Below are 23007 nucleotides of genomic sequence, written 5' to 3'. Positions count from 1 at the left end.
TGCAGATTAATTCCATTTTCTCCACCCTTACTCCCAAACTCCTCTCTGAATTCACTGTTCAGTTTCTAACCCACCAAGGTGCTCTGTGAACAAAAAAGACCTCTTCTTCTTTACTCGAAACATCCTGCTAAGAAGATAATTCAAATTTTGTGTGGAATTTTTTCCTTTATGGATGTTTAGATGGATGATTGGTTGGATGGATGGATGGATGAATGGATGGATAGACAAGTATTATTCAGTAGTATAAGTTTGGACTAATATTGCATGAAAGGAAATGTGGAAAACCAAATATGGCTTATTAGAGTTAATTTTGTGATTTTAGGAATTATTTAGGGTTGTTCTTCAACCTTTATAGCCAAAATACACCCAATTTACTGTTTCTATTATTGTTCACAATGTATGAAGTATTTCACTTATTTCTTGTGTGTTTGTTTTTTTAAATATTCTAATGATTTTCTTACAAAAGGAATTCAAATATTTCATATGACAGCCAACTAAATTATAGAAACAGAATATAAGATTAAAAACAGCATAAGGTAAAATTAAGCTTAGACCGAAAGGAACTGCATTGTATCCCCTTGAACTTATAAATAAGGGCTGGTATTTCTATTTGGGGATATGTCATCTAGTCTCCGATAGTAGAAAAATGGTTCTTCCAGTCACCTAAATATTTAATATAAAAATGATTTACCTTATCCACAAGTAAATTATTCAGTCATATGTTAATTTAGCAACTCAATTGTCTGCAGAAAGCACTAGAAGATACTCTTCTAATCCATCAAGGAACTTAAAACCTGCTCCTAGAAATAATACAAACAATAATAATACAAATATGGTTAAATAATTGGAAAAAAATTAAGAGTGCAATATATGAGAAAGTTAATTTTTTTACTTATATTTCCCAAACACTGCAATAACCTAAAATTGGTCTCTTGGAAGTATGCTTGGAGTGTTGAACTGTAATGAAAACCAGTAGGAATGCAGCTTATAATTTTTCTTAGCATTGCTAGAAGTATTTGACTGGAAAAGGTAGATCCTGAGTAAAACTAGCTAAAAAAAACCAAAATAAAACAAAATCCATCATCTTATAAAGATCCACGTTGAGAGAGGATGGAGATAGGACACTAAAGTTTTTTTTGCCAGTATTATTGTTTTGTATAGGTTTGCTTCATTCAATTTATTTATTCTTTTGAAGGAAACACACTGCCAGGAGTCACAGTAGTCAAATGCAGAGCAGACAGAGGGTTGTTCCTTAAGGAGGTTCTAGTCTAGAGGGAGAGATAAACATACAGACAACAGAGGAAGGACCCATGCTTCTGACTTCAGGCTTCATGAAGGGTTGACATTTGGACTATCTGTGATATAGTTTAATAAACTAGAAGAGATGTAGAGGGTATTCTTGGCTAAGGACAGTAAATGAACCAAGGCTCAAAGATTCAAAAGTTTGTTTTCAAGAAAAGCAAGCAAAGTTTCACAATCCATTGTCTATAGTCTGAATCCAAGAAGCTCTAAAATCCAGTTTGTGTGTGTGTGTGAGCGTGTGTGTATATGTATATGTGTGTTTTGTTTTGTTTTTTTAACTTGTAGCAAACTTATTTAGTGACACAACCTGACCTGAATTGATGGTAGGCTGTTTATAATCCTTATTTATTCCACTTATGGGAATATTTGTAGACATTGTTGCAGAAATATCAATCTTATTTATTATAGGTGCCGCCCCATCACAGAGAGGTTTCACTGGTATTTTATACATTAACTCCATTACTTTTAAAAACACCACCGTGTGCTGCCCAAACCAGAATCACAGTACACACCTAGCCGCAGGTGTTTCAGATATGGGATTGTGGACCTGAAGTAATTATAGGTGATGGGATATTGTGGAGACAATGGTCAGGAAGCTAGACAAAATTGTGCCAGTTTTTGAATTCCACGTTAAAGATGTTGAAAATTCTTTCAGCTGTAAAGAAACCGTTATAGGCTCTTGAAGAAGTGAGTAAAGCATTCAATAATGTTTTATCAAAATTACTTTGTGTTCCTGAGCACACACTATTTTAAATTTCTTTCCCCAAACAATCGTAAAACCCGAGATATTTTCCTCTGAGTAACAGATAATGATGTCAGATGAAATATCTGTTGAAAATAGATGTTTACATCCATCATTTGTTTCCTTGTGAAAGTGTACGGGAGAAATAAGGACAGAGAGAGCAATTTCAGGTTTTGTTGGCAGTTTGCTAAGTATTATACCAGATAATATGGTCAGTGTTTGATGTCCCCAGATGACTGCTTTGAAAATGCAAGAATTGCTTCCTGGAAGAAAAAATAAGCAAAACCCATAAGAAAGAGTAACTTATTTCATTTTTGTTCTAATTCCCTTCAAAATAATGGGATTCTAATTAGATTAGGAGAATTAATTGAACAAAGATGAACAGGTAGAAACAGGAACAGGTAGAAAAAGTTTGGGAATTATAAAAATGAGTCTGGAATGCACCCATCTCAGTTTTTCTTTCTTGGGATACCTGGGTAATTAGTCTCTCACTTTTCCCAAGCTTGTAATAAGTGATCCTGGGAGCTTACGAACAAAAATACATTTTGCTTTCATTAAAAAAAAATCTCATTAGAGGGGCTGAAAGCAGAGGTATACATGTAATAAAACCATGAATTGGTACATTCTCCAAAAAGGTATTTGGTTGCTGCCTTAGGGATATTACTAGATCTACTTCCTAGACATGGTATATCAATCCCTAGAAGTCTGTACAGGGAATGAGAGAATCCCATCCAATTCATAGCTTATGCTTTTCCTGAAAATCTCTCTATTTGACTTCAGAAGAACTGTGCATAATAATAGCATGTTTACAAACAGTTGGGGGCTCTCACTGGAGTCCAAGGATGAAGTACCTGCATTAGGGCCATGGAACAAAAAGTTTTTGACACTATAACCTCAAGAGTTATATATAGTCTGAAGATGTGACATTCCTAGGTTTTTAAAAAAAATCACTTATAAAAAATACTGATATTTTTAAAATCTTTTTTGAATGTTTTATTTTTATTTTTGAGAGAGAGAGAGAGAGAGAGAGAGAGAGAGAGAGAATGAGCAGGGGAGGGGCAGAGAGAGAGGGAGACACAGGATCCGAAGCAGGCTCCAGGCTCTGTCAGCACAGAGCCCGATGCAGGGCTCGAACCCATGAGCCATGAGATCATCACCTGAGCAGAAGCTGGATGCTTAACTGACTGAGCCACCCAGGTGCTCCTTAAAAATTATTGATATTTTTAAAACCAAATAATATTTGTTTCTGCTTTTAAACGTATTCAACATTGGGGTGCCAATGTTGGGGTGTCAAAAGTAAATAAACAAAAAAATTTTTTAATGTATTCAATGTTAATTATAGAAAATTCAAAAATACAAAAATTCAGGAACAGAAACTGATGATGACATCGATTGCATGTTTTCGTGTTCCACAGGCACTGTACCTCGTGCCCTATATGCACTATTTCGGTTAAGCCTTACCCTGTGGTCATTATTGTTCCCATTTCATATAAATAGAAGCTGATGGTGGGAGAGTTAAGTGATGTGCATAAAGTGGTCATGCCAACAAGTGGGAGAGCAAAGGTGAAGCCCAGGAGGTCCAGCTTGGGCATTGGCATTCATGCTCTGAGCAACTGCATGCCACTGCCTCCCCTCGACCACCGATCACCACCAAAACAATCACCAAGAAATAGGCACTGTTGTATTTTTGTGTATATGATTTCAGTCTTTCCCCCCACGTGTCTTTATTTTTAAAAGCAATTAGTTAGATTTATTTTTAAATTCAAGTAATTTTAATTGAGATCCTAGTGCAGGCTGTTTCCTTTTTACCTCCTATGTCGGTCTTTTTGATGTGGAACTTATGCAATAAAATGGCTAAGACATGGTTTTGGTACTTGGTAATCCAGAATGCAGTCCTAATGCTGAGTGTCATAGGTAATTTACTTGGATTAGAAACAAAGTCCAAACAAACAAAAAACACTCTCCAAACAAGTGGGCATCATGTTAACACCTCCTCCTAAGCAAAAGCTACTTATATTCCTCAGCTCGAGGTGTCAGTGACGGCATCCGGCATGTGTTAGAAAATGGAGGAAGGATGGATTTTCCAAATTTTATCTTCGTATCCTTTCTTTTCCAAATGTAAGAATCCCAAACATTCTTAATAACCTTAAAGTTTTAGGACCCGCCTTTAAGAATGCTATTTCCATTTGCATTTACAGATTCTACATTTTAAGTACAGGAATGGCCATTGTGTGACTTATACCATATCCTGATTTTTTTTTTTAAAGAAGGCTCTCTTTTAAAAACATCCTAGTCTTTGTTAAGCAGACCACAGATCTTGGGAAAAAAGAGACAAGAATGGTTGAAGGGGATTAAGAGGTACAAATTTCCAGTTATACAACAAATAAGTCACGGGGATGAAAAGTATAGCATAGAGAATACAGTCTATAATATTGTAATAATGTTCTGTGGTGTCAGAGGGTGACTACACTTATGGTGAGAATTTCCTAATGTATATAATTGTGCAATCACTATGTTGTACACCTGAAACTAAGATAATATTGTATGTCAACTATACTTCAATCCAAAAAAATTACAAACTATTAATTGTGGGGAGTCTGTAAGGGCTAAACTCTGCATTAAGCATTTTCCTTTCCCTTTCCCCACCCACCCCCCATATTTTGTTGCCACAGCAATTCTTCAAGACAGGTCAATAGCATAATTTTGCAAATGAAAACAATGAAACTCAAAGAAGTTAAGAAATTTGTCTGTGAACACACATGGCTAGTAACTGGTAACACTGGGATTTGAAGTCAGAAATGTGAAATGTAGAGCTCTGAAGTCCCAGATGTTTCGTATGATGTCACCTAAGAGTTGGACAATTTTAATATTTAGGACCTGGGGTGGATTTCCATCCAAATAGGAAAGGCATCTAAAGCAGAAAGAGAAAAAGGAAAAGAAATCACTACTTAAATCAATTTTATGTTTGTACAGCATCTTGCTAAGACCCAATAATTTTTCTTATAGAATTTTTAAAAATTGAATTGAGATATAATTCAGATGTCATAAAATTCACCTTTTAAAGTGTACAGTTGATAGTTTTTGTATATCCACAAGGTTATGCAACCATCCATCACCAATCCAGAACATTTTTCATCAGCCCACCTCATAACTCCATACTCATTAGCAGTCACCTCTTATCCAGTTTTGATGAAGCAAAAAATCTTCAAAATCTTTCTTCTAAAAACCAAATTTTCTTAGATTCTTCCCTCAAACAAAAATGGTTTCTGGTTATTTTTATAGATGTAGGAAAGAATTTATAAAAATAAATTAACATAACAAATGATTGATGCTGTGTAGCAGCCACTCATGCACAGAGAGTTGGGAAATTTAGGCTTTTCTTTTCATGAAGTAGCTTTATTTGTGCCAGCATGGGCTCAGTGGGCTAAGACCCAAAAAGGCTAAGCCCTGAGCACAGTGAGGGGTTGCCTTTTGTATGATTTTGTGTTCCTTTGTCTCCCATTTGTGGTGACATACAGTCTGAATGGACGGTCTATGTTAGAGTAGTGAGGAATGTTGTGCACGCACAGATAGCCAGGTTGCCTTCCCTTGTCTTAAGGTTTTCACCACATTCCTTAGGGAGGGGCTCTACCACATTCCCCCCCTTTGATGCTCTGACCCCCTATTTTGGGTCAAAGAGTATTATCTTGGTTTAGAGGTTTATAGTTCCTTAACATCATCACATGTGTGGCTGATTTCCTTTCAACCATTACCTCAGTGAGGCTGGAGACAGACAGTATAACCATGGGAGCTAGGCAAGGTAGGATTTAGCAGGCTTCCAAAATCAAGAGGATAATACCTATGAAATTTTGAATCCCCCAAGATTTTAAAACCATCCTCCAAATAACTCCTCAGGGTCCAAACCTTTCCAAACCTTTCCAAACCTTTCGGGGATGTGAGCAACGTTTCTCATTCGATCTGTGATCTCCTCTATGATTTTTCCATCATCATCATCTCTCTGTAGGCAGCAGTTGCTCACATTAAACTTTCCACAAACTCCTCCCTCAGAAGCAGGCAAGTAATCTAAGGCCAAGCGATTTTGATACATAGCATTGTACATTTTGGTTGCTGCTTGGCTAGTAAATTAAGACCTCTGGCAGTTTCACTGGTTATAATTTCTACAACTGCTTGCAGTCTGATTATGCGGTTTAGCATGTAAATGGGAGTGCGGTAGCCCCAAGACCCATCCTCTGCCCAGGTGGCAGGGCCATAATATTGGATTATATGCTTGGGAGGCCATTCATCATCTTTCCAATTGCCAATGTATAGGGCATGTCATTTCTGTTGAGTCTCCCTATCCCCATACATGTGGACTCCTAAATGTTCCCCCCTGGCAAGGGGAGCAGGAAGAAATATGGATGAATAGTTCCCAGCACATATGGCTTTGACCAGCCTGAGGGAAGGACTATATAGGCTGTCCTTCCACATATACAGTATAGACCACCTGGGGCCTGCCATTCGATGGCTGAATCGACATTGTCCCAGGCCTCTCGGAGATGAAAGAAGTTAGACAAGGGATGGGTATCTGGCTCAAGGTGATCTGGGGACCATCACCATTGGGTTTCCCAGACAGTTGAGTTATAAAAATCTTTGGCCTAGGGACGTTAAGCTTCCAACTGAGATGGTGAACTTTCTTCCCCATCAGGCAAGGCAGATTTTCCCAATAATTGAGGTTTTGAAGAGCCAAACCCTGGTAGTAGGACTAGGGTATTCTGTTCCATTATAAGGTTTGTGGGGGATCTAATTCTCTAGCGTCCCATGGTCATTGGTCCCCCATGTTGGTTCCCCCGCATACATACAAGAAGAGATCTTAAGAGTCTGGGCTATAGTCTCTGCTAGGGCTAGAAACAAGTTCCTTGCTGTGGCTGAAATGGGAGGGGGGCTACTTCTTATTTCTTCGTAGAAGGAGTGGAAGACTTGATGGGAAATGGTTGGATGGGTGGTAGTGACTCCCTTGAAATACAGCACAGTCCCTGGGTCCCTGCCTCGCCCATGAATCCAGATGCCAATTCAGGTGCCCCCTTGCCACTTGGAATCTCCAGGGTTAATGATTGTAAAATTAACAAGGTTACAGGCCCTTGATGTAGCAGCCCCCTTCTGGAGGAGTGTTGTTGTGCCTTCTTTTTTCCAAGTAACCCATGAAACACAGCTCCAGCTGAGGCATAACAACTCAGGTGTATAGGCACATAAACCATTTTCCTCACACATGTATTTGTCATTGAGTCAATATTCCTGCTCCCAATCTAAGCCTCTTCATGGTATATCAAAAGTCCTTGGACTCTCTATGACAAGTGCCCGCTTTTTTTGTATGAGAGATGCATCTGGGCCAATACCTATAATCACACATACATCAAACAGTATTGACACCAGTCATTTGGGGTTAGTAATTTGTGTCCAGCTGACCAAGGCCCCCCTCTCTTGACAGTATCGGACTTCTAACCAGTCTTCACCCGGGAGTACTGTGAGTCAAAGCAAGTGTATTGATTCTCTCATTGGCAGATAGAATAGGTGGTCTTGTGTCCGCAGGTCCCCAGGACTTTTCCTTGGCATGAGAAGTGGGTATGGTATAGTAAGGTCCAAGTGACTCCCTACCCTGATCTGGCTATGTGAATACATGGGTCACATGATGAGGAATCTAAGTCTACAGAAGGGGTCCAGATTAGAAGCAGTCAATACCAATGAAGCATCCCATCCACAAAGGGAAGGTGAGTGCTAACAGAAACCTCTCACCACACTTCCAGCTAGCCAAGGCAGCCTCTGCCAATCCTATGGGGAAAGTAGAGCAAGAATCACAATGACAGTGAGAACAAGGGGTGACAGTGCATCACAGTAAGGAAACAGATATAGAAAATAAGGACAGTCTATTTGTTCCACCGGACTGTCGATTCCTCAAGCTTCTGTGTAGATTAGTCAGCTTCCGGAGTGACTAAAGCAGGGCTGCAGTCTCCCAGAGTCTCTGGAGTTGTAGATTGCTTCTTCCGTAAGGTCAGCTTGCATGGATCAGGAATGCACTCCCAGTTTCAAGATGCCAACTTCACTCTGCTATGTGAATCCAGGGACCCGCCTCGGCTACATTTACTGCAATAGGGGTGGACAAAATGACAGTGAACAGGCCCCTCCAGAGGGGTTTTAAGGGTTGGACATTCCTTTCCTTCACTCATACAGCATCTCCTGGTTTAAATGGGTGAGGGTCTGTGGTCACACTCACAGGTGATCGCTCCCTAACCTAGTGGTGTCAGGTGGTTACGGTAGAGCCAAGGGCCCACATCTGTGGCCTTAGGGTTAGGTTGCCTATATCATTTAGATCCCCCCTTATGCCCCCAATAATGGGGGGGAAGGGTACCCATAAAGGATTTCATAAGGGAAGAACCCCATCTGCTTAGTGGGGCTATACCTGATTCTTAACAAGGTGATTGGCAACACCTGGTCCCAGTGTAGGTGGGTTTCCTGACATAGTTTACTTAACTGCCACCTCAGGGTTTGATTCATTTGTTCCACCTTCCCAGAGCTCTGGGGTTGGTATGCCGTGTGTAACTTCCAGGTGATCTTTAACCCCTTTGTCACCAGCCGCACCACCTCAGCCACCAATGCTTGCCTGTTACCTGATCCCCTAGTGATAGGGATCCCAAATTGAGGAATGATTTCTTTTAGAAGTCAGGCCACTTCGTGTGCCTTTTTCTGTGTGAGTAGGGAAGGTTTCCACCCAGCCGGAGAAAGTGCACGCAAAGACCAACAGATATTTACAGCCTCGTACCCGGGGAAGCTTAGTGAATTCCACCATCATATTTTCAAGTGGGACTCCCCCGACATTCTGCACCCCAGGGGTGGCCTTGGGTCTCTGATGTGGGTTATTCCAGGCACACGTTTCACTTTGCCCACATACAACTCAGGCTATTCTGGAGAGTAAAGGGATGTAGAAATGTTGCCTCAGTGTAGTTTCAAGAGCTGTCTGGCCAATATGGGTTTCCTGATGGAACTACTTGACAAAAGCTGGAGCCAGGGCCTCAGGAATTGCTACTCGGCCGTCTTCAAATTTCCATCATCCACCAGGAAGGTAGCTTCATTTTCAGTATTAAACCAGGTACTCTCATGTTGTGAGTAATTAGGATCCCATTCTGCCAATGGACTAGGGAACAGTGCAGAAGTTAAAGCCGCTGATTCTGCTGTTCCTTTGGAGGCTGCAAGCTTTGCTTCTTGGTCTGCCAAGGTCTTGGTCTGCATGGTCATACCATGAAGCTGTGGTATCTCCCCTTTGATGTCCCCAACAATGCATGACTGACACTCTTTTAGGGGCCTACACAGCATGTAAGAGTTCGAAGATTTCCATATGTTATGTCTTTTCCTCCTGAGTTTATTATATCCTTGTCTTTATATAAAGTCCCATGTATGTGGAGAGTGGTGAAGGCATACTTAGAGTCTGTGTATATATTAACATGTATCCCTGCCACCACTTGGAGGGCTTGAGTTAGCTCAATGAGCTCTGCCTTCTGTGTCAAAGTCCCCTTTGGCAGGGGTTTGGCCTCAATGATAGAATTCAGGGTCACCACGGAGTACCCTGCAAGGCATTCTCCCTCTTTCACAAAACTGCTGCCGTTTGGTGAAATACTCAGTGCCGGGGTTCTTGAGGGGCTGTTCCCTTAAGTCTGGTCAGCTGGAGAACACCTCACCTATGACTTCAATGCAGTCATGATCTGGTTGACCTGGCCCAGCAGGCAGTAGGGTTGCAGGGTTTAGGGTCCACACTACTTCTAGGTGAATGTGCGGGTTCTCACATAGCACTTCCTGATATCTGATCATCTGGGTGTTGGTTAGCTAGTATTGTCCCTTATACTCCATTAATGTCAATTCTGAATTTGGCACTTGGACTGTCAATTCTTGTCCCATAGTTAACTTGTCAGCCTCAGACACTGAGAGGGCCATAGCTGCAAGTGCCCGTAGGCAGGGTGGCCAGCCTTGAGCAACAGAGTCAAGCTGCTTGAAGAGATATGCCACTGGGTGATGCCATGACCCCAACATTTGGGGTAGGACTCTTACCACAATGCCAGTATGTTCATGAACATACAAGAAGGACTTGTATGTGTCTGGGAGCCCCAGACCAAGTGTGTTGGTGAGGGCCCATTTGATATCTGCAAAGGCCCTTTGCTGTACTTGCTCCCAGAACAGAGGTTCCTGCTCTCTACACTTTGTGGCCTCATAAAGGGGTTTTGCCAAGACTGAGAAGTTAGGTATCCAGATTCTACAGAAACCTGTGGCCCCGAGAAACTCCCAAACCTGATGTCAGGCCCATAGGACTGGGATCGAATAAATAGCCTGTTTTTGTCTCTGGGCCGAGTTGGTGCTACTTCTGGGAGAGGTGAAAGCCAAGGTACTTGACTTTCTTTTGACAGATTTGGGCCTTTTTCCTTGAGACCGTATAGCCAGTCTCCCATTGGAGGGTAGGGAGCTGCCGAGTTCCTTCCATGCAATCCTCCTGGGACCTTCCAGCCAGCAGTAAATCATCTATGTACTGAAGCAAGACACAACCATGTTGATCCAGTGGGAGGGCTCTTAGCTCTGAGACTAATGCAGTGCTGAAAATAGTTGGGGAGCTTTTGAACCTCTGAGGCAATCTGGTCCAAGTCAACTGGCCCTTGTCACCTTTTTCAGGATTCTCACACTGGAAGGCAAAGATCGGTTGACTCTGGAGGGCCAGGCAGATGCAGAAGAAAGCATCTTTGAGGTGTAGGAATGTGAAGAAGGCACTTTTGGTGGGGATAAGACCCAAGAGAATGTATGGGTTTGGGACAATCAGGTGCAGGGTGATGGCAGTCTGGTCTATTGTGCACAGGTCTTTGACCAGCCGATGGTTATTGGTGCCTGGCTTCTGGATTGGTAGGAGAGATGTGTTCCAAGGTGACCAACAGGGTTGGAGGATCCCCTATTTTAGAAGTCTCTCCAGGTGCTTCTGTATCCCCATCTGTGCCTTAAAAGGGATGAAATATTGTTTTTGGCTGATGGGCCGTGCCCCCTAGCTTTAGTTCTGCAATTACGGGAGGTATGTTCTGGGCCAGTCCTGGTGGGTGGTCCTCAGCCCACACCCCTGGTACTCTGAAGGGCAGCTCAGGTCCCTGTTGTGGGTCCTCCATGAGAATGTAGAAACAACATTCTTCCCCTTGGAGAATTGTGAGAGTCATAATCTTTGCTTCCGGCTTCCATGGGGTCAGAGCAGCTTGTCTGTGGGAGTTGAAATTTTTCTGGGCCTGCTTCTTTCCTAATGGGTCCCAGCCCGTTAAAGCCATGGGGCAGTCAGAGAGGTACAGGAATTCATAGATGACTTTACGGCCACATAAATTTCATCACCAAGGCAGCAGGAAAAGACAGCGTGTCCGATTACCCATGACTCCCACAATGGTAACTTGTCTCTGTGAGAGGGGGTCCACAGGTTGGGACACCACTGAATGTTCCACCCCAGTATCTACCATGAAGTTGATGAGTTAGCCCCCCATATTCATTTGGATCATAGGTTCTTGGGGTCCTAACAAAATAGAGCTCAGTCTGTCCTAGTCCTCCTCATAGTCCTTGGTGGTTGTTTGTCCCACAAAATCATCTTTGGAGGCCCCATGAGGTCATGATGCTGGTTGCTACCAGCCCTGGACCACATGGCCTCTTTCTTTCTGTTTGGGACCCCATTGAGAATTACCCAGCCACAGGGGGCACTCATTTTTCCAGTGGCCCTCCTGATGACAATGAACACACTGATTCTATCCTAACTTTGGTCCTAGGCAAGATGATCTTCCCCACCATTCCCCTTTTAGGCCCCGGCCCAGTCCCTGCAGGGCATCTTTCCAGGAGCATTCTGACTATTCCACTAAGGCAGCAGCTAACAAATCTGACTTTTTCCACATCTTCTGGCATTCTTCCCTCCATGCTGCCTGGTCATGGTTGACAAACACTTTAGTTGCTACTTCTAGCAACTGACTGGCCTTCATGCTGGCAAAACCCTCTAGCTTTTGCAGCTTGCACTGGATGTCCCCCCTCCTTGGGCCTGATTTATGGAATCTGCCTTGAATATCCACTGGTTAATGCCTGCCTCTGGATCAAAAGGGGTGTAGAGATGAAATGCCTCACATAGTCTCTCATAGAACTGGCTTGGGCTCTCTTTGGGTCCCTCGAGCACTTCTGATGTTTTACTCATATTTATGGCCTTTTCTTCCTTTCCTTCTTGCCATTTAGAAGGGCTTCTTGATACTGTTCAGTCCTTGCAAGCCCTCCATCTACATTTGAGTCATTTGGGTCCCATTTGGGGTCCTACCCACGGAAGTGAGCCTGAGCATAAGCTTGGGTTTTCTAGCATCCCAGCCGGGATATTCTCCTCTAACCATTTTAGAACTGCCTGGGTAATTTGGTGACACTCCTCCATGTCGAAGAGGGTCGGGAGGAGTTGGTGGCAGTCCGTCAAGGCAGGTTTATGGGTTTCAATTATGGACTGCATTAGTTCAATCATAGCTTGGGGCTTCTCCATATAAGGGGGAATATGGTGCTTCCAATTTAGAAGTTATATAGTGTTAAAGGGCTGGCTTCCTCAGATCTGGTCGTCCTGATCATAATAGATAGGTCCCCTAGTTTCCTTCAGTGAAATCTGTAGGGGTCTCCGGTGTTGCTGCAGGGAGGGACTATCTCCGCTGGTCTGACCTTCTAATTGCTTTCTGGGATGGGTGTATGATGTTAGGGATGGTGGTCCGGGCAAGCCGTCACATCCTGAGAAGCCGGTGTTGCTAGAGGTGGCAAGGCCTTGGAACTAAAGACAGGCTCTGGTGGGATTTCAGCAACCAGGGCGGCTGGAGGTGCAGGTGGCAGTGAGGGGTACAGTGGGGCATATGGCTTGGAGGCTTCCCAGGCTCTCCTGACAGAATGGGTTTTTCAGTTTTTGGCCAGCATTTGGAGGAAGCCATGACATGAGCCATTCTAACTTTACAGTTCTTTTCAATGCAGACTTTTAGCCAAGGCAGCCAGGATAGAACCAGGTCTTGCCAATAGTCAATGTAAGGGAATTTGTCAGGGTGGCCTGGATCCTCCACAATGACCCTGAACACTCAGCTATTTCCTTATCAAGTGAGCCCTCAGCGTGCTAGCCCACCCTGTATGATGGCCAATAAATTTCACAGAATGTCTGGAGCTTTCTGGGGGTTAATTTTACACCATAATCTTCTGAATATCCCTTTTTGAAATTTCTTAACATACACTTTAGGAGAATCAGTTTACTCTGCTTTCCTCCCGTTTCCTCCACCTAACAGACAACTATCATTCACAAGAGAGGAAAAAGGGGGAAGGGAGGGACAAATTTGGAGAGGACGCACACTCGTTTCATCTATTTCTTGCCAATCTCCTCTTGGAGATATTTCAGGCACCTCTTAGTATTGGTAGGTTCAGTATCAAGCCCTGACCCAGATCAGACTCCTGAGGAAGTCTGACACCACCCTAAGCCATATGAGGTTACCAGGGAACCACGGATTGGGATTCAACACTCGATTCGGCCCACTGGTCAGGTCAGAAACTTTCCACTGTCTGTCTCATTCACACACAGTCACATAGTGACTCCAGCCTGCTGCCCAGTGCCAGTCACCATGGAGTTGTGGTTTCGTTCCTTATGGAACTATCAGGCAAATCTGGGAGGTGATCAGGATTCCCTTCTGCCACTTAGGGGCAGGTCTACCAAAACGAACCTGGGTTCTTACCAGTCTGATGGGTGGCTCTGTGAGCTGGTTCCTGGGCCTCACTAGGTTCCTTTGTGCATCCAGGGCCCCTGCCCCAGCCTGCTGGGAGGGGCTAGGCTCCTATGGATCAAGCAGTCTGCTGGTGCTAGGCGAGGTCACCTCTCCAGGTACTCCAAGGTTTGTGCCCCAGTGACAAGGGAGGTGAAACATTGTCTCTGCATCCCAGATGAGCCCCCACGAAATGTAGCAGTGAGTCACACACAGAGAGTCAGGACACTGAGGCTTTTCTTTCCATGAAGCAACTTTATTCATGCCAGCACCAGTTCAGTGGGCTAGGAACCAAAAGCCTGAGCCCTGAGCGGAGCAGGGGTTGCTTTTTGTATAATTCTTGCTTCCTTATCTCCCATATGTGGTAACATACAGTCTGAATGGGTGGTCTATGTTCCATAGTTGTGAGGAATATCGTGCACGTGCACCTTGTCTTGAGGTTTTCACCACATTCCTTAGGGAGGGGCTTTACCACATTTTAAAATTTTAAGTTAATATACAGTTTTCCCAAATGAAAAATCCACAAAAACAGTCCCCATTTTATGTCACTTCATCAATATTTAATAGGCATTAATATTTATTTTTAAATGTTAATTTAATTTCATTCCATCAATATTTAGTAAATAAATTATTTATTACATGTTCTAGGTACTCAAGGCATTAAAAAATGAAAGTTATAGTACCTAAATTTGTAGATAAAGGGGCTTACAATCTCTTGGAGAAGATATATGTGTGCAGGCAGAATAAAGTAAGTTTTATATTAGAGGAACTATAGTGTTCAGAAAAAAATTTCCTCGAGAGAGCATTGTGGCATTTGTGGTAGGTCTGAAAGAATGTGTGGGATTTTTAAAGTTAGAGATGTGTTCAGGTGATGGAAGTGAGAACACCTATTTGGAATTGTGCCCCATTTCAGTAATGAATTTTGATTAATAAGCAAACAGTACTTCCTTGAAATTTTCCAGTATTAACTATCTTGGATTGACTGATTTCAAAATTCTCACAATAAATAACTCATGCTTGGCTATGATAAAGTAGAAATATTTTCCTTCTCTGTGACTCAGAGAGCTTACCTTTAAGTTTTTCTTATAGATGACAAACTTTGCATTTATTCAAAACAACTTGTTTTAAGGGCTGTTAGAAGAGAATGGAAAATGCCTGATTGTAGCAGCAAATCTTGAAGTATTCTTTCTTTGAAGATTGGGGTCTGGGGGTGGGAAGGTTGGAGAAAAATGCCTGGAAGTGCTAATCATCAACCAGATATCAGCAGGTTTTATCAGAAAAGTCCTACAAAAGTAACATCATTCATTGCCTGTTGAGTCTGTTAAGATAAGATGTACCTACGTTAAATGCCCTGTAACTAATAGTGATGTGATGGAACATAGGTCAGAGGTGGAGGTATATAGAGTCTGAATTCTGGGTGCTGTTCTTTTCTAAGCAGAGTTTGTTCTTTAGTGGAGGCAGTACCTATTAAGCGTGGCTAGAAAGTAAAGTAGTAGCATTTATTAAGCACTGGACGTTGTATATTTCAGTGAGAGTTATCTCCTTCCCTTCAGCTCAAGTTTCTTAAAGTATATGAAGCTTTTACTGAGTGCTTGCTTCTTACCCTCAAAAGACAGATGAATTTACCCATTCTTTGTAACTTTACTGAACTCTGCAGTATTACCAGTACACTTATAGTTTACATATCTCTCTTCCTTGACTAGCTTTTTAGGGAAAGGAGTTAATTTTAGTTTCTAAATACTTGTGGGGAGGGTGGGTGGATGAGTGAATGGGTTAAATGTTATTTGGAAACTTTACACTGTTTTCCCAGTGACAATGACCTTGTTTTGAACCCCTACCTCAACATTTAAAAAAAAATTAATTTAATATAGTTTTATTTCGGTTCCCTCCCTGGTGGTAAATATCGGTCTTTTAAAAGTGGAGTTTTTTTCCAATAGAAAAATTAGCAAATAACAGGAGCAGCAATTTCTTGCAAAAATATAAGCTTTTAAATGAAAATAATGTTCAAATGTCCTTATAATTAGAGATATGCAGATGAAGACAACATTTCAAAAAAACTGACAAAAATAAAAAAGGAGGACAATACATTCTGTTGGTGAGGCTGTGGGAAAATAGGCATTCTCATATATTGCTGGTAAGAATCCAAATTCATGCAAGACTTTTGAAGGAAACTTGTCAGTACCTAACAAAACTAGTATACACTTATTTTTTGACTCAGCATTCCCGTTTCTAAGAATCATACTGTTTCAAAGAAATGGTCATGGGGGAAAAAAAAGAGGAAAACTGAGAAAAAGACTTAACTATAGAGGATAAACGGATGGTTACCAGTAGGGAAGTGGGTGGGAGGATGGGTTAAATGGATGTTGGGGATTATGGAGTGCACTTGTGATGAGCACTGGGTGATGTATGTAAGTATGGAATCACTAAATTATACACCTGAAACTAATAATATTACACTGTATATTAACTAAATGGAATGTAAATAAAAACCAAAGAAAAAAAGAATCACATTGTTGCAAGAATCTACCTGCTGACAATATGAAAATATGCAAGTGTTTATTGCCGTATTGTTGATAATAGCAAAATATCGGAACTAACTTGAAGTTCACTATACAGGGAAGAATCTACTCAGTTGTGCAAAGGAAGCGTAGAAAAGATAAACTGGAAATCAAAGGAGCCAGTTACCTACAGGGAATGGATGGGAAAGGAGTGGAAAGAAGGGGAAGTGAGAACAGGAGGGATGAGACAGTGACATTTATGGGATCATGCATTTTTTGTAAATTTTTGACTCTTAGAACCATACCAATGTTTTACATACTCAAATGAGAAAGAAATAATTAGTTAATTTTGATTAAATAATTAAGATCAGCCAGCATAGAACACAAATGATGACAAATGAACCTAACTGGATTACAAATGATTGACTAACCCATACTGAAAATGATGGCGAAGAAAAGAACTAACCTATGTCATTTTGGGAAATAATATTTTGACTGGATATTGTAAGGCTAAAGACAAAAACAACTGTGCATAAATACAGTACTTCAGTGATGAATCCATTTCTCACAGGAATATTGGTTAGGAATTCTGTAACTACTTTAAGTGTATTCCAGATTTGAATAAATAAGTGAATATGTTATAAATAATAAAAGGTCTTTCACTGTCAGATAAAGAAGTTGCAAATAAGGAAGAGGCAAAGAGTAAAACAAAACTTTTGTTTGGTTGGAATTATAAGTTTAGTGATTGCTATCTTTATCTCTATTTCTATCCTGTCTCTATCTCTACACCTATCTGTAGATATCTACCTATTATATATCTACATATAGATGCATCTACATATAAATATGTCCACATATAGATATTTCTACCCATTTATAGAGAGAAATAGATATTTCAACAAATATGATGTATGAGTTTGTACATACATATATTTCCTGGCTCTCTCCACCAAGAGAGCCTAGGAGCAATGAACATCCCAGTAACAATGAGCACACTTAGCACCTGGATTTTGGTTTCTAAACACTATTTTCCAATAAAAAGAACTAGGGCTTATTAGAGAATTAGTTGATTCCTGAGCTGGGGCAGGAAAAATAAAAAATAAACCTGGAACATCTTGTGGTGCCAGAAAATTAAGGAATTCCTCAATAAAAAGATGTAGGAGCCAACCAGAAGGACCTCCCAATAGCTAAAGCTGGGACAATTTGAGCCACAAAATAATGATAGTATTGAATTATGACCCATAGAATTAATATCCATGAGGCCATACTGATATAAATAAATAATTGAATAAACAAATAAGAAGAGGAGGAGGTATAGATCTCACAGAAGAACTCCCATTTGTATAGAAGGAATGAGGAAAATACAAAGTCACTGTGTAATGCTATGCAATTACACAGTGCAATGATAATTGCTATAAGCAAGATCCACCAAATCAATGGATGAAAGTTTGAGGAGAAACAGGGTACAAACATAGCCTCAAAGTTTCTTCTCAAGAGATTTATCAACTATAAAAAATTTAAAAAGTAGCTTTATAGCGTAGAAACTTAGCAGACACTACCTTAACCAAGTGATTCATATTGTATCACTAGTTGATATCATGTAGCCCCTGATAATGATGAATTGAGAAGGAAAGAACATAGCTAATGTGACCTTCATGCCAAAATGAATAACCTTATACTAATCATTAAGAAGTATCAGACAAAGCCAAATTGAAAGAAATTCCACAAAAATATTTGACTAATATTAATATAAGTGTCAAAGTCCTGAAAGGCAAAAAGTCCTGAGAGACTGTCATAAATGGAAGGAGACTAAGAAGACACAACTAAATGCAAGGTGGATCTTAGTTGGATCTTGGAGGATGGGGTGGGGGGAAACTAGTAAAATTTCAGAAAAGTTTGCAGTTTATGTAATAGCATGGTACCGGTGTGAATTTTCAGCTGTGATAATTGTACACTGGTTATGTGAGTTATTAACATTAGAAGAAGTTAGGTGAAGAGTATACATGAACTCTATAATCTTACAACTTTTCTAGAAGTCTAAATTTATTTCAAAATTAAATTTTGGAGAAGAACAACAGCAAACAAAAAAGAACAAGAGGAAGAAAATAACAAAAATAAAAACCCCAATGTATGTCATCTTTTAAAAATACAGTAAAACCTTGGTTTGTGGGCATAATTTGTTCCCGAAACATGCTTGTAGTCCAAAGCACTCATATATTGAAGCTAATTTCAAGAACGATTGGCTCAGTTGTGATCACATGATGTTTGGCATCGTGTATTATTTGCATAACAAGACATTGCTCATTTTTCAAGTTAGAATTTATTATAAATGTTTGCTCATCTTGCAGAACACTCGCAGAACAAGTTCCTCGCAATCCAAGATTTTACTATAGTTAAACATATTTGGGCCATGCATGTCAGTAATAAAGTAAGCTAGCTGCTAGTGACTGTTTTTGCCACGTTATGTAATAAGGTTGATTCTACCAAGAAAATACCATATACTGGGTGGCTTAAATGATGAACATTTATTTCTCACAGTTCTGGAGGCTGGGAATTCCAAGATCAGGGCCACCAGTATATCTGGTGTCGGGTGAGGACCCACATCCTAGTGCATATGTGGCTGTCTTGTCACTGTGTCCTCACATGGTCAAAGGGGAGAGAGAGCTCCCCACAGCATTTTTATAAGGGCACTAATCTTATTCATGAAGGTAAAGCCTCCCAAAGCCTCCACTTCCCAATTTTTTGGGGTTAGGATTTCAAAATATGAATTTGGGGGGAATGCAAACATTTAATATGTGGTAATTGCCTATCAAAATTGGACTTGAAGGTATTTCTAAGACGTGAGATACAGGCCTGGTAGTCAATGGACTGTACATGTAACAAAGACCAAAAGTACTATGTTAGCTATCATACTGGTCTTTATCTTTAAGTTTCTGTGTTGGTTTGGCTTCTCTGTGAAAATAAAGTTGCTTTCCGTTCAATAGACGTTTTGCCATTAATATACTCATTAAAACTTTTGGGGCCTGGCAAAATTCTGAATATGTTATTACTAACTCAGTGTAGTCTTCCAAGCAGATAAATATACTGATTAATTGCACAGTTGATGCCAAGAGTCAATAGATTCCTATTTAATAAGAACAAAAAATATCTCAGATAAATGACCACTTAAAAATCTCAGAACTCCCACAAATATGAATTCCTACAAACTATGAGTAAATAACTATAGAAAGGAAAAATTTAGATACTAAGAATTTAAACAAGTTCACCTATCATTATATACCAGATTTCCCAGTCCTTCTCAGAAAGTGATAAATTATTTCATTTTGAAACCACACTAGTGAGTCACTTGCCAGAGCTGGCCCAAAGTCAATAAGAAAATAGAGAGAATGCCTAACTTTAAAAATCTTAATTAGAAGCAGATAACATAATTTAAAATTTGGTCATTATGTAGTAATATATCTTGAATTTAAAATAAAAAATATGATTGCAAGTAAAAAATTTGATTTTGGCTTACATAATAATAATACATAGAGAATGTGGAAGTTTTTCTGAAACTAAAATGTGCCACTTTCCTACCATCCATTGTGCTCATGGCTACTCCTCTTTGTTTTTGTTTTGTCCTGTTTTTGGATGTTATGGTACATGCAGAAATGAGTTCTCCTTAAGTACTGCCCAAGGTACTTTTAGGAAGACTAAAATATGTGCCTAACTTGAACCTGATGTCACCTTAGGAGTTACTTTAACAAACATGTAAATCAAAGACCAGATAAGGGGAGGAATCTTTATTTAAAAAACAAATAAACAAACAAAAAAACCCCCTAAGTCTAAGTAATAAAGCTCCAGTGATCCATTCCCTTTTGTACTTACTTTGATCAAAAGTCCATAATATATACTAGGAAAATATTTTGTATTAAAATGTTATGTGCTTTCTTTGGTTTAATCTGAACTCATCTGAGAGTTCCATAACAACAACAACAAAAATCTATAAATGTGATCCCAGGTTTGTTTTTTCAAATACTGTGATGATCCCTTTTCTTTGCGATGAATACACTTGACCACAAGAACCACTGTCATTTAAACTAGACAGCAGCAGGCCATTTGAATACGAACTGTAATGGAGTTCGCTTTCCTGCCTTGCCTTCTAAGAGTTTGCAATTCTCTTGAGGAGAGGGAAGATTCACAAGTAAACTCTTCATATCATCAAATAGAAGAGCCACTTAGTGTGACCATTAAGGAGCACCTAGAACCCTTGGTGGTGATCACCCAGTGGTGATAGAGCCTCTTCTTGCAAAGATGATAGAATATCTAAAGCACTGTCACATTTCCCCTCACTGAATCCTTGCAACAGCCTTGCCTGGAAGGGAGAGAGTCTCATAAATAAGGAAATTGGTGCTCCAGAGGTCAGGTGCCTTCTAAAATCACACATGGACCTGCTCACTCTGCTCAAGTTCCTTGAGGCTTATGCTAAACCGTTACTACATTTCAAGGAATAGCATTTCCCTCAAAGTAAAGAAACAGCTCTCAGCATTGGGTTCCAGAGCAGGAGAGCTCTACGGGAAAACTCTCTGCCTCTGCGTGTGCGGCATGAAGGGATATTTTTAGATGTTTTCCTTTTGTTAATTGCCTCTCCCTCCATGGGGAATTTCTATGGGCAGAATCCCCAGATGGGCCAAGTTACTCACTAATTCCCGAAGAGACTGGAAAGACAAAGGCCATGGCCCAGGTTGCCTGGGGCTTTAGATCTTCCCCGGTGATAACAATGCTGTGGCTTTAGCAAGATCTTCAAGGACCTCGGAGCCCACAGAGCTTTGGTGATCCCACTGAACAATGCGGCTAAGAGGTGACTAGAAGGAAGGCCTGGATGTATCCTCTTAAGTTTTGGAACCGCCCCAAATGACCTTGCTAGAGCTCTATTATGAAATGAGTTTAGAGAATGTGGAGCCAGCAGTGGCTATTAGCTCAAAAGGCCCTCCAGATGTCCTGGCTTTCATCCATCATCTTTGAGAGGAAAAAGGAAGAGGCTTTTGAATGAGTATTTCTCCAGGGAACTTCAACCTTAAGCTTCAACCTTTAGGGAACATCACAGGAACTGTAAATCAGGTTTAGCCTAGAGAAAAGAAAGAAGAAAGGGGTGATGAAAACCATTCTTACTCCTTTGCAGGGAAGAGGTAACCAGCCAGTGGCTTTGGAACAATGGATGGAAAGAAAATGTATGTTTTTGGTTCGATGTCAGGGTAAATCTTCTAACAGGTTTTGTGCAATGAACTATCTGGGGAGTTGGTTGTTCTCTATTATCTGAACCTTTCAAGCAGAAATGCTAATATTGGTATAGACACTGGTGATCCTTGGAAAGTGAAAGCCACCAAAAAACCTACAGGTGAGGGGCTAAGTAATAATTGCTAACACTATTATGACACTTTATATCAAGTTTTTTTAAAATCTTCAACAAGATAGATGCTATTATTATCTATAAGGTATATAAGGTAAATGCTATTTATCAACTCTCTTATTGATAAGGAAACTGAGGCACAGAGAGGTTGAGTAATTTGTTCAAGGTCACACAGCTAGAGTAGGAATTTGAACATAGGCTGCCTGTCTCCAGCACCTGAACTGCTCACTGTATTGCTGTGTCCTCTCAGGTCTCTTCTTGCCCTGAGGTTCCAGATAGGGTGGAGTCTGGTCCCGTAGCCAACATTCTTTGTATGCTTCACTCACAAGACTTCCAAAGGGGCACTGACGGCCTCTGAGAATAAACAAAGCCAAAGGGGTGGCTGATGAAAAAAAAATCGAGACCTGTAGACCCACAGGGAAGCTCACTGGTCATCTTTGGCGTCAGTTCGCCGAGTCAACCTACCAGAATATCGCACCAAAGCGAACTGCTGTTGTTTTCAAATTTCCCGCCTCATCTGCCTCCCAGTCTGCACCTGTGGCCTTGCCTTCCTTCTGGCCTTCCTCTACCCACCCAGTCACTTCCCTCGCCCTCGCAGCACTTGCCTCCCCACTCACCTGTGCTAGAGCTTTTTCAGAAGACTGGAGGCCAAGGAGACATCATGAAGTTGCCAGTTCTCTATTCCACACCCTCTTCCCCACTCTGCGCCCAGGGTGGTATGTGACTTACCCAAGGTCACAGAGCCCGGATCAGAAAATCCAGGTGTCCAGACTCCCACATCCGCGCTGCGCCTAGGCACACTTGCGCTCTCATGGCTCGCACCCAAGAGCTTTCTTTATTCCACATCCCCACCTCCCCAGCGCCGCACCCCCCCCCCACCCCCCCCGCCAGTTCCCTGGAGTCGCTTCTGACGCTCCCGCAGCCTCCAGGGTCCAGCCCTTCCTGCGGGCGCTTCCCTTCCGCCGGATTCCCACGCTGGAGTCACCGTCGGCAGGAGCGCAGCCCGCGGGAGCGCTGCCTTCCGGGCTAGCTCGGCCGGGCCCCGCGGAGACCCTCTCGGCGCCCCGCAGCCCGGCACTGCTGGGGTACTGAGGCGGGCGGGCGCCCCAGGCTCACCGCCAGACCCAGAGGGCCAGGGCCGACGCGGGACCCCGTCCTCGTGCCTCCGGGCGCCGGCCCCTGGAAGGGCCACGGAGCCACCGTGACGTCCCCCCGCGTGGCCCGTTCACTCACCCTCCCTCCCTCCCGCAGCCCAGCAGCTTCCTTCGGGAAGTCCCAAAGTATCACGCTCGAGCT

General features: G+C 41.6%; 1 protein-coding gene across 1 annotated transcript in view; it reads left to right on the top strand.

Moving 5' to 3' along the window:
* The window catches only part of FGF12 (fibroblast growth factor 12), a 561291-nt gene that overhangs the window by 162684 nt on the left and 375600 nt on the right, over window positions 1-23007 (top strand). The gene's annotated exons all lie outside the window — the stretch shown is intronic.

The sequence above is a fragment of the Herpailurus yagouaroundi genome, unplaced genomic scaffold, assembly GCF_014898765.1.
Source record: "Herpailurus yagouaroundi ecotype Mexico unplaced genomic scaffold, PumYag 159, whole genome shotgun sequence".
Lineage (NCBI taxonomy): Eukaryota > Metazoa > Chordata > Mammalia > Carnivora > Felidae > Herpailurus > Herpailurus yagouaroundi.
Note: the sequence above shows the minus strand (reverse complement) of the source record. Positions and strands in the feature narration are given on the sequence as shown.